This window comes from Cricetulus griseus, chromosome 10 (assembly GCF_003668045.3).
Source record: "Cricetulus griseus strain 17A/GY chromosome 10, alternate assembly CriGri-PICRH-1.0, whole genome shotgun sequence".
In the NCBI taxonomy this organism is placed as follows: Eukaryota; Metazoa; Chordata; class Mammalia; order Rodentia; family Cricetidae; genus Cricetulus; species Cricetulus griseus.
Genome location: NC_048603.1, coordinates 20,125,301 through 20,140,114, shown reverse-complemented (window position 1 = coordinate 20,140,114; position 14,814 = coordinate 20,125,301). Strand labels below are relative to the sequence as shown.

The 14,814-nt window shown below is 43.5% G+C and overlaps 1 protein-coding gene and 1 pseudogene across 3 annotated transcripts in view; both read left to right on the top strand.

The window, feature by feature from the left end:
• LOC113831991 (KH domain-containing, RNA-binding, signal transduction-associated protein 3) overlaps positions 1 to 14,814 on the top strand; it is a 579,685-nt gene that overhangs the window by 140,390 nt on the left and 424,481 nt on the right. The window contains exon 1 of one of the 3 annotated variants that reach the window (XM_035449676.1): positions 934 to 1,037. The exons of the other annotated variants lie outside the window; for them this stretch is intronic. The gene's annotated coding sequence lies outside the window, so the exon portion shown is untranslated. Of the gene's footprint in view, positions 1 to 933; positions 1,038 to 14,814 lie in introns of those variants that run through there. 3 annotated transcript variants of the gene reach the window in all.
• Positions 934 to 9,448, top strand: LOC107977698 (annotated as a pseudogene).

The following is a 14,814-nucleotide window of genomic DNA, read 5'->3' as shown; positions in this document are numbered from 1 at the left end:
GAGTAGAGTAGCTATGTTGGCCTTTGGGGGCACCATAGGGATTAGATGAGATTAAGTGGCACATGTTCTCAGTATGTAGCAGTTTCCCTCTTCCATTATCTGGGCAGCAGTGATGCCAACTAATGCTGGTCTGTGAGGCTCTAAGAGTCTGATGGCATGAGGGGCCTCCTACTGAGAAGAACCAACAGGGAATAAGAGAGCAGAGACATTGTTCCATCAACACATGTTCATGCGAAGAGGATAAAATAGAAGAAATCAATAAAAGGGGGAAATGATTATTCCATACTTGGCACTTTATACATAGTCTCATACTTCAAAATGACCTATGGCTTAGTAGTGATGACTATTCATAATCTCAACCTCCCAGTTAAAAAAAAAAAGGCACTTGCTCACAAGCCAACCTGTGAATGCCATCTCTTCTTGAAAATGACCTTCCTCCTCCCAAGTGTTCGTCCCATGACTCCCAATGTCTGTTTCCACTGCCTTTCCTAGCAGCCAGCCTGCTCAAGCCAAGGTACTGGAGAGTCAGGTGTGAGAGTGGGGTAGCCTCCAACCTCCTGCACTGCCTGCAGGGCAGACTGCAGGCAGCCTTGCCATGTGGTTTACAGTGTCCTTCATTCTTCAGCCTTTGACACTTCACAGCAAACACTCCAAATCTTCTCGCCTGTCCACTGGGTGCTGTGTTCTGGGAATATTACCCAGTCTAACACGGCTTGCTTTTCTCACTAATGAATGCACTGGGTGTGTGCCTAGAAGTCTATTAAAGCTCTTGATTCATTAGTTTTTCTCTGTTTCCTTGGCCCAGAGAGTCTAACATCATCCCAATATCATTTGGTGCTGCCCTCGGTGATCCAGCAAGAGGGAAAAAGCCCACTGGGGAGGGGCTGAAGACCAATGAATGCTACAATCACTTCTCAACTTTCTGTCTTTCAGGTTCACAGGACACTTCCAATGGGCCCAATAGATCAGACTCGGTGACAAGAAGGACAGGGATCTTGCTCTTATGGAACCCATGCTTGGAGAGAAAAACTCATAAAGTAGTCAGTAAACACATAAGGTATAAGTCACAAGGATTGTAGGTACCAGGGGCTGTCTCAGTGGTCAGAAGATTCCATGTACCCTCTGTACTGCACTAGAAACTTTTCAATTGGCCTGGTGCATCAGAGACTCCTCAATTCCTGTGCTTGGGAGGCTAGAAAAGACCTTAGCCGGTGATAATCAGCTTCCTTATCTTATGTTGAGACTATTCTAAATATACCTTTGCCTGTAATTTCCCCTTTGCTTATTTTCCTTCCCTATATTGTCCCCACTCTTCCTGGTCAGTTTCTCCTGGAAGCATGTGATTCATTTAATCCATCACCTTATCCCACGTCTCTATACTAGAACTCTGCCAAAGATGGCCATACCCAAGCAAACTGGACCAAGTGCACAAAACAAAGGAAAAGATATCAGAAAGATGGCATTGCAGCCAAGTCCTGGGGAATGACTCATGCCACCAGGAAGGAATACTAGAGGGCTCTAGATTTCTCACACCCTAAGTTTCATCTTCTCAAGGCCAAAACTGGAAAGTACTTCCCAAGGCAGGTGAATGGATTAGCAGGTAGATGAGTGGAGAGATGGACGCCTGGGTATTTGGATAAATAGGTGTATAGATGGGTGAATGAGGGGATGGATGAGTAGGTGGGCAGATGGGAGGGAGGATGGTTGAGTCGGTTGATGGATGGTTGTGTGGATAGGTGAATGAGTGGATTGGTAAATAGGTAGATGGATTGGTAGGTGGATTATTAGATGAGCAACACCTTGAAGAGTTTCTCTACAAATGTTACTAATACAGTCAAGCTGTGAGTGTATTAGGAATTTTGACTCACAGAAATTTAAATTTATAGCATAATACTGACTTTGTAAAATGCATCATTGGTATAATTTGTTACTATTTCATTATATTATCCAACAAGTAATTATTTTACATAGTTCCAGCAGGCAGTAAGGTAAAAAATGTTGAATTCCTTTCTTTAAAATACACAAGGTGGCATTCTTACGAGATTGCATGAAATAAATGGCGAGTCTCAGGTTCCAGCCAATTTGTGTTTTCTGTGAACAGCATGAAGAGGCCAACAAACCAGGATGATTTTGGAAGCTTCTAGAATGTACCAATGAGAAGTTCTGGAAACCTCCTAGGGATGAATGATGCAGTTTGAGCACTCTCCACACCTTGTGTAGTTAATTGACTCCAAGTCGAGGGCAATCTCAGGAGGGCAATTGATGGCAGTAATTCTGCTCACTTCCAACCTTCAGGTCTGATAAGCCAGGAGAAATATTCCTGTGTGAATGCATTCACGAGAAAGCTAATAGATGCACTGAGGTTGGGGTTGAACAGTCCACAGTAAAAGGCTCACAAGAAAGCTTGGGCAGGATCAAGGAGCCTAGAAGAGTGAAAATGTGCCCCAAACACTAAGAGTAATGGTCATCCATGAAGATCTAGAGGGGAAATTGAAGAGCTTTAAAGGGGACTTTTTCTCAACTTCACACTCCTCCGGAGAGCCCCCCAAAGAGAAGATTTCTAATTGAAATTCCATTTTCCTCTTATGAACATTGCTTCTTTTTAATATTTTCCCCTTTATCCCAGTTGCTAACTTTCATTTAGCTTCATCAAAGGACATTGTCCTATATTTACTCCAATGCAGAAGCCGAGATTCTGCTATGAAGCAAGCCAGCCAAGGCCACACAGCCAGTATATGCTCAGACTGAGCCGAGGGAGGAACCATCTCTTGGTCTGTAGCTTCTCCTTCAACTTACTGATCTATTCCTTCTGAAAAGGACTTGTCTCATGCAGGAACATCTTTAAGATGTTTTACTGAGACGAAGTACAGAAAACATACACTAGTAATATGCAATTTGGATGCATTTTCACATCCTGCATGTATTTCAAGAAAGTTATTAACATAGCAGCACAGGGAAGCCTGCTGGTGGCCCCTGTGAACACTACCCTGAGGGTGGCCTCTGTCCCTGTTTCTAGCAGTCTGTTAACTTTTCCTGCTTTTAACAATCATGTAGGTGCAATCTGGAAAGCTCCATCACTGGGCATGGCTCCTTTTGCTTTTTTTATTCTTTGTGAGATTCTTGCATGTCCTTGCATGTGTCTATGAGTTATTCATTCTTATTGCTGCTAGAATTCTATTATGTGAGAATACCACAATTTGTTATTCATTTTATGTTGACAAGTACTCGGGTTGTGTCTAGCTTAGGGCCATTACAGATTGACTGAGATCATGGGGGATGTATACATCTCCATTAGATGTGGACTAACAGACTCCCAGATCAGCCGGTCCAGTCTTTTCCCTCTAGCAATACATGGCCATTCCCCAGTGCTCCATTTTCCCAGCCTCTTGATATTTCCTATAGTTTGAAATTTGGTCATTTGGATAATGATAGTGCTGCTTTATTATTGTTTTTAAACTCAGATCTTTTGTGAATAATGGACCTGGATACATTTTACATGTTTCTGAAATCCACAGGCAGTGTCTGGGTTCAGGCCACAGTTTCAAGACATAATGGATAGAGAAGCTTGATCAGTGAAGGTGCTGGCTGGCAGACTTTGTGGGATGCCTGGCTTCTTTCCTGGACTAGCCACACAGTAAAAGTAAAAGACGGAGATGATGGAGATGGAAAGATAGAAACAGAGATGGATGAATGAATAGATAGATTAGATAGAGTATTATCCCACTCCCTAATACTACCACATAGAGGAATTAGATCTCCAATATACAATATTTGGGAAGGAGGCAAACATTCAGTTCATAAATTAGCAAAGATTATACCCTTATGCAATGTTAAAATCTTGGCCATATGCCTGGCCGTGGTGGTGCACAACTTTAACCCCAGCCTGGTTAAAGCAGAGAAGCAGAGGCAGATGGGTCTCTGTGAGTTCAAGGCCAGCCTGGTTGGTCTACAAAGTGAGTTCCAGGACAGAGCTGCACAGAGAAATCTTGTCTCGAAAAGCAACACAAAACAAACAAAACAAAACAAAAATCTCGGCCACAATTTTCAGTGGCTTTTGTCTGTTCCAGTTACCAATCCATAAGGGAACTTACAGGAATGCTCTGCTATAGGAACACTTAAAAATCTATCAAATGCTATTCATCAAAATCAAATCCATTATATTAATGTAATTTGCTTTCCGTTATTTAGCCTTTACTCTGCTACAGGCAGGCTCTTTACTTACACCATACTAGGAAAGGACTTACATCAGTTGGTCAAACAATGGCATTTGGCAGATGGGCACATACATGTAGTTATACATGCACACTCAATACCCACCCCCCACTGAGCATTCCCAATCCTGGCTTCCTCTTTTCCCTCACTCTATCTCCACAGCCCTGAGTGTACGTTAGTGAAGCCCATGGTGGACATAACCAAGAAACATATTTCCTTCAAGATCCATTGAATGTCTCCTCTTTATTCATTCAACATCATTAGCTGGGGGTCATCTACTTCCAAATACTGTCATATTTACAGGATACAGTAGTGTACAGCCCAGGAGGAAGTCCTACCTACATTAAGTTTCCAGTCTATATCTCTGTAAGGTGGAGAAAGAAATTATAGAAATCAAACATAAGCATAATACCTACCCCCTGTTATTTATTTATTTGTGTGTGTGTGTGTGTGTGTGTGTGTGTGTGTGTGTGTGTGTGTTAATTCATGTTATTACTTTGGAGTTAAGCAAATACAGGACCAAAGTATTGTTTAAAAGTGAAGCTGTATCTACAGAAAAACCCAGGTTCAGGAGGGAGAAGTATGTGAGGAATCTAAGTGATCTATGAGAATGTCACATGCAATTAGAGTTCTTGAAAATTTAACTTCTCTAATAAAGGACGCAAAAGAGAAACCTCTCACGGTTCATCGGCAGTGCAAGGTGATGTTATAGTCTCCTAATCAAATTCTCGGAGAAAGTAGCTCTGTTTCATTGTTCATAGAATGGAAACTTCACTTAATTTGAGGGGAAGGCTTTGTGGATACACATTCCATTCTAGGAGCCATTATTTGTTATAAATTCATAAGCATCTAAGTTTACACGCACACACAACATATGTAGCGTCTGTGTTGACATATATAACATGCATATTGACTTAACATGAGTCCCTTTAGGACATCATGCGAATTTTATGGAGAAGAAATGAAAATTCATACTTTGGTTAGTTTCCTTTTTGACTCTGAGACATTTCATTAAATGAGTCTCATCCTTAATTCCAGCCTTATCCACATGACTGACCACGCCACATTTCTGGATTTTATTCAGCCTTTGTTGCCCTTCATTCAACAGTCATTTTTGATTCCATGTTGGCTGCCAGGATAAAGTCCTAACTCCTGAGGGTTTCATCCAAGGATACCAAAGTCTGTGTTTAACTCACTTCTCTCCAGTTTCATGTGGGGCTAAGGATATATATATATATACCTCCCCACATGAAACAACCTCCAGGGCTATTGCTACTTAAGATTCCCTGCTGTTTCACCTGAAATTCTCTTTGCTCTCCTATCTCTCAACTCTTTGAGGAAGTCCTTACTGCTCCACAGGACCCCAGTAAAAATGTCTGCCCCCATTGAGGAGTACTTGAAAGCCACTGGAAATCCAGGCTTACCTGGGCCCTCATTATGGTTTTGACCTTGAGATAGCTCTTTAAGCATAGCATACTAGCCAATTCTTTATCCTTAACTGGGCCATGATAACACCTGTAGCATTTTTGTGGGGTTGAGGCAAGAAATTCAAAGGGTTTTGCACAATAACCAGAACATTATGGGCGCAGACTGTGTCCTTTAATTTGTTTTTCCCACAAGTATTGGAATTCTACCCACACCAAAATAAATATTCGACGGTTTACCTCTTACTGAGGCTTATAAAGAAGAAAGACGATATAGGTGTGTGAATGCTGAAAAATGTTAAACTATGGTACAGCCTAGAGAAGAATTAAGAGACCATGCTCAGGAGAAATGACAGCAGGATTCAGTGGCAAAGCTGGCCATTGGCAGAGCAGGAATCGATCCTTTGTGTGTCTTCAAGCTCCAGTCAGTAGAAATGTCACCTTGCAGGCAAACCTAGAGAACTGAGGCTTTGAAGGGGTTTCAGAGTGTCCTTACCTGCTGTGAGGGAGGGAGCAAGGAGAGGAGTGAGAACATATCAAAACCGTACCTGTCCACCCTGACAGGCTGCCAGGAGCTCTGGTCCCAGCGGATGAGTTTTGATAATCTAAAGGTAAGCACTCTGCCATTTTGCTAGCTCAGGAAAAGAGGCCTGAGTTTTTACCAGTGTCAAAGTAGAAATAAAGACTTTCTCTGCCTGACAGGGAAAAAGAGTGACCCACACAGAGCCAAAGACCAAGACTGAGTTCTGGAGGGGTTGCTGCAGGCAAAAATGAGAAAAAAAAAAAAAAGGTATGACTTTGACAGTGGCATCTTCCTTCTCTACTTAGAGGACAATTCTAAGCTGGTCTGAGGTTCAGCCCTTAGGATGTCATGTGACATGAGAGACACTAGGAAGGAGTTGTCCAAAGGCATCCCACTTACTCTGAGTTCTATCACTGAAAGTCATGCCCTTGAATATGTGAATGAAATTAGCTCAGTGAAACCCTGTTTTGTTTATACCAGGCTCAGGCCATAAAAAATGATAAGTGCCTTACCAGAATGTATTTACTGTAAACTAAGGTGCTACTGTTTGAATATGAAATGTGCCTAATAGACTCTTGTTTGAATCCTTGCTCTCCAGCTGGTGGTGGTATTTCAAGAAGTTCTGTAACTTTAGAAGTTAGAAACCAGACGAAGGTTATGGGTCAATAAGGACATTTCCTTGGCCCCTTCAGCTTCCTTCTCTGCCTCCTCTTGGCCAAGAGTTGAGTTGCAAAGGGCCAAGCTACCGCAAGTTCCGAAACCATGAATCAACATGAATCCTTCCTCTCTGTCAACTATGGCTGTCAGGTGTTTGGTCAAAGTGATGAGAGAGCTAATTAATCCATAAATTAAAAAGAAGAATTTAAAAAGGCCAAGTAGAAGTAAGAGAACTACAGAGGTATGAAAATAATGTAATTACGAAATCATCTGGGTCTGTGGAGCGCTACAAGAATGGTAGGATCTACCTCTTGGGTAAGAAGACCCAACAGAAGATGGGGTTGCATGATGCTCTCTGTCAGGGAGGAGAAATGTAGATGCTTTCAGAGTAGAGGCTTCAAGGAACTGTAGCACCAATAGCAGCAGCAACTGTTTGCTTGCACTTAATGTGGCCTAGGAATTGTTCTAAGTGGTTGTATTGTTTCATCTGCCTCACAATGGCCCGTGGAGCACTCTGAAGGCTAAAATCAACTGGAACCACTGGTCCTTCATTTGTGCCTTCCTAAAGCACAGCCATTGTGACTCAGAGACTGCATGGAGAGAGTGCCACCAGCAGTCTGAATCATATCAAATCTGTCCCAGTGCATAACACACCAGGCTATTGAAGCAATGATCTTGGTGGCCTCTTGTTCCCTGAATTTTCAGGTATTGTGTTTTCCCAAGTCATGCATGACCTTATGACATCCCATTTTTTTTTTTTATCTTAAGAGAGCGTTGGCTTCCTGGGAATTTATTTTCATTTATTTATTTTTTTATGAATTTCTGTGGCAGGTCCACCTCGGTTTGTCTTCTGCCGCCCTCCAGGGCTTTGTGGTCCCTTGCTTCCCTTCATCAGGTCCTTTTCGTCTGAGAACAACTTGATTCATGTGCCCAACCTTGACCAGCACAGGCAGGCGCTAATCTCTACTTTATAGGTGAAGCAACCGAGGCTGGCTCACACCTGTAACAGGAGAATTGGCATGAGTTCTAGGCCAGCTTGGGGCTTCAGCATTAAGGTTGGGCTACAGTATACACATCTCCCTCACAGCAACAACAAATAACTTGAAGTTTGTACAAAGACGCACGCTTCATGGGTTAGTGGACATCTTAAAGGCTTCCATTTTAAAGTTGGGAATCATACAAACAGGACTGGGGAAAAGAGAAAACGAAGTTGCTTACGCCCCAACCCTATCCCACCTCCAGCCTCAACTTATGACGAGGCATGAGTCAAATACAACCTGAAGCTTGGGGGAGCCTATCCGTTTCCATTTCCTGTGGCCTCCTGCATGAGCCTTCAGTGTGGGAGTCATGGTTACTGTGCTTATGTTAACTGCTTCAGGGGGACATGGAGCTTGACCCTGGCTGGAGGAGCCATCAAGTCTGATGGTTGCTCTGGGAAAACTTCCCACATTGCTGTTCATGACACTTCTAGAGCTTCAGACAGGCAGCTGGATGGAACACACCCTTAGGGCTCCACAGTAGAGAGACATGCCTGATTGCCCGTTAAATTGGAACACGCACTAGGACATCTGGAACAAGGGAAAGAAAAATGTCAGCAGTGTCATTGGAGCTGAGTGGTAAGAGCAGGGCTGGCTAGAAGTGGCTGGCCTCTGTCCCTGGCTAGTGTGGGTGTCTATGGACAGGTTATTTTGGACACTTCTGGACTTGGGTTTCCTTTTCCAAAGCAGAGATTGGATCATTTGACTACTAGGTGCCCTTTAGCTCTGGGGCGGAGGGGTGTGTGTTGTGAAATGTGAAGTAGCTACTCAGTTTAGGAAGTGCCACCCAATGCAATGGGGTCACACGTTGGTCAGTGCAGAGCTAAAAACATTCACAGTCCAGGAGTAAGCCTCGTGAGGGACTGCAGCAGGTAAGGAGAATACCGGGGTCATTTTCAAAGCATCATACTCTGAACAAAGCTCGGCGGTTTTCTTTAGGAAGCCCACACATACCAGATATGAAAGTGCTTTAGGGGCAAGCACATTCCTGGGCATGCTTAGTTAAAGACTGCGTCCCTAAAACGTGCTCAGTTTAAGGTCATACTCTAGAGGAAAAATAGTGGGTCTCCTGATGCAGCAAGGAGAGTGGGAGCCCCTGCAACATGAGCTCTGAACAAGACTCTACTGGTTGTAAGAAAATGGCAGGCAAGCTGGACACAGGGGAAATCTCCAGCTTCAATAAGGCCAAGCTGAAGAAAATGGAGACGCAGGAGAATGCCGACCAGAGAGACCACTGAACAGGAAAAGAGGAGTGAAATTTCCTAAAAGCCTAGACTAGAAGATTTCTCCACCCGACCCTCCCCTGCCATCTCTGAGACACCCTCTCCCCCCACGTGTGTGATGTGGAGGAAGAGCTAACTGCAAGATAGAGGCGAGCCTCAAGTGCAGTGTGAACTCTGGTGCTCTGCTCTGATGATACCGGTGAGCAGGTCTGAAGGGGAACCCCACCCCCTCGCCCCTGCCGGAGCATCAGACTGCCAAATTTCAACAGCTTGTTCAGGGATAGTATAGAAAATTATTGGTATGATTGATGAAAACAAAACACACCTCTTATTTTTTTAATGCCAAAAATAAATGGAGAAATATTGGACACATTCTGGGCCATGGTTAGCTCAAGGTTGTGGAGCACACGTTCAAAAGGTTAATATGGAAGTCAGAAACACTTTTAGGCATACTCAGTTTGCACCATAGAGATGGTGTTCAGAAACCTGCTGGCCATGTGCAGTTTTCTCTAGTCAGTTTTAGTTAAACAGAGAGGACATTTGGAAGGTGTGTTAACATAGGAGTTTGCTTCTGAAGGTGCTTTGCCTCTCTTTGCTAACAGAAGCCTTTGAACACAAGACTCTTTCAGATTTTGCAGAGTTGTGAGTTTGTCAGTTGTGTTTCCTAATAAATCACAGTGTAGTTCGTAGACTTCCAAGAGGCAATGCAGGGAGAGGGTGGCCAGGCTTGGATTAGGACTAATCTAAGATATACTCGCCGGGCACTAGCACCTCCTGAAGCCAGCATGGTTTCTCCGCCACCTCTTGGCTGAGCTTCCATCCATCCTGCAAAGATCAACCCAAGAAACTGGCAGGGGACTCAGCTTCTCAGCCACATCGAAACAAACAGGGAAAGGAGGAGAGAGAAGTCAAGAGAGGAAAGGGTAGAAGAGGAAGAGAAGGTAAGTAGAAGGAGAAGAGGAAAAAACAGTGGTGGCTTTTGGCATTTAACACATATTTGGAGAGAAAAAAGATACATCTGAATCCATTCCTTTTTCTTTTAGGATACTGGGTCAGTGGGAGAGTCTCCAGTCCTGCAGTCCGAGGGCTGTCATTATTAAGGCAGGGTCATGCTGTTCCTCTGGCCATTTGCTTGACTCTACCCTCATCCAACTTACCTACAGTTCATTCTCTCTCAGTGCCTCCCTTCAGGCCAGTTTAATCTTTTGATGTTTACCTTTACACATCTAAATAGCAACTGTACATTGCTCTTTCTTGATTTATGATGATACTAACTTTGTTTCACATCTAATCTATTGAATGTTATTTTTGCAAGATAAGGCCTGTATCACCACCACCCATTAACCCTAGGCATCTTTAGCATACACAAATGTCCTGTTCCATATGCCTCCAGAATTATAGTTTTGGATAGATTACTATTCAGTGTGTAGATCATCATTACCATAGAACGCTGTTTTTGATTTAGGCTGTGTGTCACCATGATTAATTTTCTTCCGTAGCACTTTTTATTTCCCCTGGAAATAATAAGAACTTGACATTTTGTTTGCTTAATTGTCCCTATTATTATCATTAATTTGATCCAAATTCTCCATTTCTTGCCTCAGTCTCCTCCAAAGATATTCAAACTCCCTGGGAATTCCATCTGCTTCTTCTCTTTGGAGGATGCTTTCATGGAGTTTTCCCAGTGTTGGACTTACACTTAGTGCCCAGGGGCCACTATGGACTCTTCCTTTCCCATCCCCATGGGTCCCTTTTGCCTTTTTTATTCTATGTGTCATTTTCTTGATGTATTCTTTTGCTTCAGTCAATCATTGTACCCTCTGATAGTTTCCTGATGAGGGGTGCAGTTAAGGCTGGATTCTCAAGGTGGAAATGTTTGCAAATGCCTTTATTCTGCCCTCATACTGTATTGAGAGTATGTAGTTTAATGTTGGATACAATTGCATTGGAGATGTTTAAAGGCATTCTTTCATCATTTTTTTGTTTTCATGACTTGTTTGGGGATATGTGAACAGTGTTGTTTTCCTATTAGAAGTTTATATTGAAAGACCCCTGCCCCTTAGCCCTTTCTTTCTCAAGTTTGTCTCCTCCGGCGGCTTCCCCGATCCCCACCCCCGGCGGCACCCGCCGCACGCCCGGCCCGAGAACGAGCACCAGGTGGGCCGGCACGAGGGCGAGCACCAGGTGGGCCGGCACGAGAACGAACACCAAGTGAGCCGGCCTGGAGCCCTGCCCCTGAGCCCCCGCCCGATGAGAAACACTCCGTCCCAAGGTCTCCGCCCCCAAGGTCAGCCATCAGGACGCGGAGGGGGGGGGAATTGAGTCTGCTGTACCAGACACCAGACCTTGAGAATATGCTGATCTGGAATGGCTCTGTGTCTCATTTGAACCATCCAATAGAAATGATTCTGTATTTCGCCTCATTTGAAAGACTCTGTGTTTCACCTCATTTGAATAACTCTGTACTTCGCCTCATTTGAATAACCCTGTATAGCGCCTCATTTACATTGACCAATGGGAATAGCTCTGTACAATGCCTCATTAGAATTATCCAATAGAATCCCTGCTCCTAGCTTGCGCCTTTTTCCCTATATAAGGACCCCTTTCCCTTGGCTCGGGGCGCTTGGCCTCACAGAAGCTAAGTCGCCCGGGTATCCGTATCTCCAATAAAGCCTCTTGCGGTTTTGCATCCAAGTTCGTGGTCTCGCTGATTCCTGGGTGCGGGTCTCCTTCTACGAAAGTACCTCTTCGGGGGTCTTTCAATATGATAGTGCCTTATCACATTCTTATGAATTATTTTGAATATAACACTTGTTTTTTTTTCCCTCATTGAGCTGTGCCCTGGGGTCCTTTCAATTAAAAATTCAGCTCTTGGCAATTTTCTTAAATGTTTCTTAAGTGATTTTTATCCCCTGTGGTATTTTTATTTGTTTGTTTGTTTGTTGTTTCAGTTTTTCTTTCAGGAATATCTACACTTTCTTGACCATATGCTGTATCTCTATAACCATGAATAGCATTGAAATCTTAGCCCTGCTGCCTCAGCCTATTGAGTGCTGAGATCACAGGTGTGCCGGCCAACCTCCAGGTTTTTTTGTTTTGTTTTTTTTGAGACAGGGTTTCTCTATGTAGCTTTGGAGCCTATCCTGGCACTCGCTCCGTAGATCAGGCTGGCCTCAGACTCACAGAGATCCACCGGCCTCTGCTTCTGCCTCCCGAGTGCTAGGATTAAAGACATGTGCCACCAACGCCCTGCTGCCCCCAGGTTTTATCTCCTTATTTGTTAACACATTGAAGAAAACTTCCTCCATGTCTAATCCTCCAATTAAATGTCTGCTTCTCCTAGCCTGTTCACCCTTTCAAAGACATAACTTGTCACTTCTGACATTTGTGTTAGTTCTCTTGTATGATCAGAAATATTTTCTTCTCAAAAAAAATCACATTTTCTCAATATTCTGTGAAACTCCTTGCCTAGCTTCTGTTTCATTTTTGGGTGTTTTGTTTTCATTGATGACTCTCGACTCAGAACTTTCCTCAAAGACCTATCTGGTAATTTTAACTGTCTATTCACTTTAAGAGAGGAACCTTAAAGTGCCCAATGAAAGCTATAGTCTTGTGGTGATGCTTGTGAATGGCGGGGGTTCATGTGTGTGGTATAGCTGGTCACCTTTGGGGAAAACATCTTGTAGTTTGAATGTGAAATGTTCTACATAAGCCCATGTGTTTGATTGTGCTGTTTGGACCATTGAAAGAGACATTGGCGAAGGAAGTAGGTTACTAAAGGTGGGTGATGAATAAAGCACTGTTGGCCAATAGGGAAGCAAGTTAGGCAGGACTAGGCGACAAGGAGAATTCTGGGAAATGTAGTAAAGAGAAGTGGCCATGTGATCCAGGCAGGAAGTGACATAGCAGACAGACTCATTATATAAGCAAGGGCAAGCAGGAAATTGCTCTCTTCTCTTGTTTTCTTCTCTCTTCTCTGTGGAGATGCTCAGCAGACTCGATGTAGACCCCAAGGGAGTAAGAGACCCTGACCTTATCTCCGGTAAGGTAAGGCCACATGGAAATACTTATATTATTAGAAATGGGTTAATTTTATTTATTTTTCTTTTGGTGTTTCAAGACAGGGTTTCTCTGTGTAGCTTTGGAGCCTATCCTGGCACTCCCTCTGGAGACCAGGCTGGCCTCGAACTCACAGAGATGGGCCTGCCTCTGGAGTGCTGGGATTAAAGGCGTGCACCACCAATGCCCGGCAGAAATGGGTTAATAATTAAGATGGAGCTAGAAAATAAGAAACCTTAGCCAAAGCCAAACAGTATTCATAACTAATATAGTGTAGGAGTGTTTACGTGGGGGCTCAGAAGTGGCGACGGGACCCAGGCGGGAATCCCGTAACCGGTGGCTTTGAGATTTGTATCCTGGCCGCACTTCTGTCTGCTTTCTGTTTTCTGACTGAATGTGGCCACTGCCTCACACCCATTCTACCGTGCCATCTGTGCCATGATGGACTTACCCCTTCTCAAACTGTAAGCGAAGATTGCTGTGGAATAATCCTTCTGTACACTGTGTAATTTATGCTGTGATTGGTTTAATAAAGAAGCCAACTGAACAATAACTGGACAGGATAAGGTTAGGTAGGAAAAGCAGACTAAGGACATTGGTAAGAAGAGGGATGGGTTAGCCAGACATGGTGAGGAAACAGGAGGTGCAAGATGAAAGAGAGATAGTGCCACATGGCAGAATGTAGATTGATATAAATGGGTTCATTTAAAATGTAAGAGTTAGCTAGTGACGAGCCTGAGCTATTGACCGAGCATTTATAATTAATAATAAGCCTCTGTGTGGTTATTTGGGAGCAACTGCCAGGACACAGAGCAACTCTGCCAACAAAAGGTCAATTCTTCTTCCCTTATGTTGTTTCTTGTTGTTCATTTGATCATAGAAAAGTCCCTAACACAAAGCTGATATCAGTCTCTTTAGTGTTTCATCATGGGCTATTTTTTTTCCATTTGACTGGAGACGTCAGGCCTGGCTGCTCCAATCTGGGGACATTTAATATGTAAACATTAATCTTTTTGTTTCCAGTAAGTTATCCCTGACCTCGTCTGTCTTCTACTCCTTAAGCTTCTATAGAAGATCTAATTGATGATGACAATGATCCACAGGACTGTAGGATCTGAATTAGTAGCAGAACCTCTTCTGCTACTGCCATGTGAACAAGGGCAGGCTGGCACAGAGGGACCAGGGCCTGATGAGATTTCTCATCAGCTCACTCTCCTGGTCACAGTTTCCAGGTGACATGCTTTCTTTTGCTCACTTTTGCTCACTGTCCCAGAGTTTTTTGGTGGTGTTTGTGGTGTTGCTCAGGATTCTTTCTTTCACTATTGATGCCTTAGGAACTAATTCAATGGCATTTTTCTACTTTAATAGCCTCTCACATATTAGTCTTATCCAATTTCCCTCATTATCTTTTCCCCATTCTCAGTATGCATGAGTTTCCACTATAAGTGTCCTCTTTGTGTGTGTGTGTGTGTGTGTGTGTGTGTGTGTGTGTGTGTGTGTGTGTGTGTGTATTCATGTGAGTGAGTGTAGGTATATGTGTTCCATGGTACATACATAGAAAACAGAAGTCTTTGTCTTTGTCTTTCACGTTTTTTTGATACTGACTTTTTATTGTTTAACCACTATATATCACAGGTTAGCTGGTCCACAAGCCTGAATTCCCTGCCTCAGTACAGGAG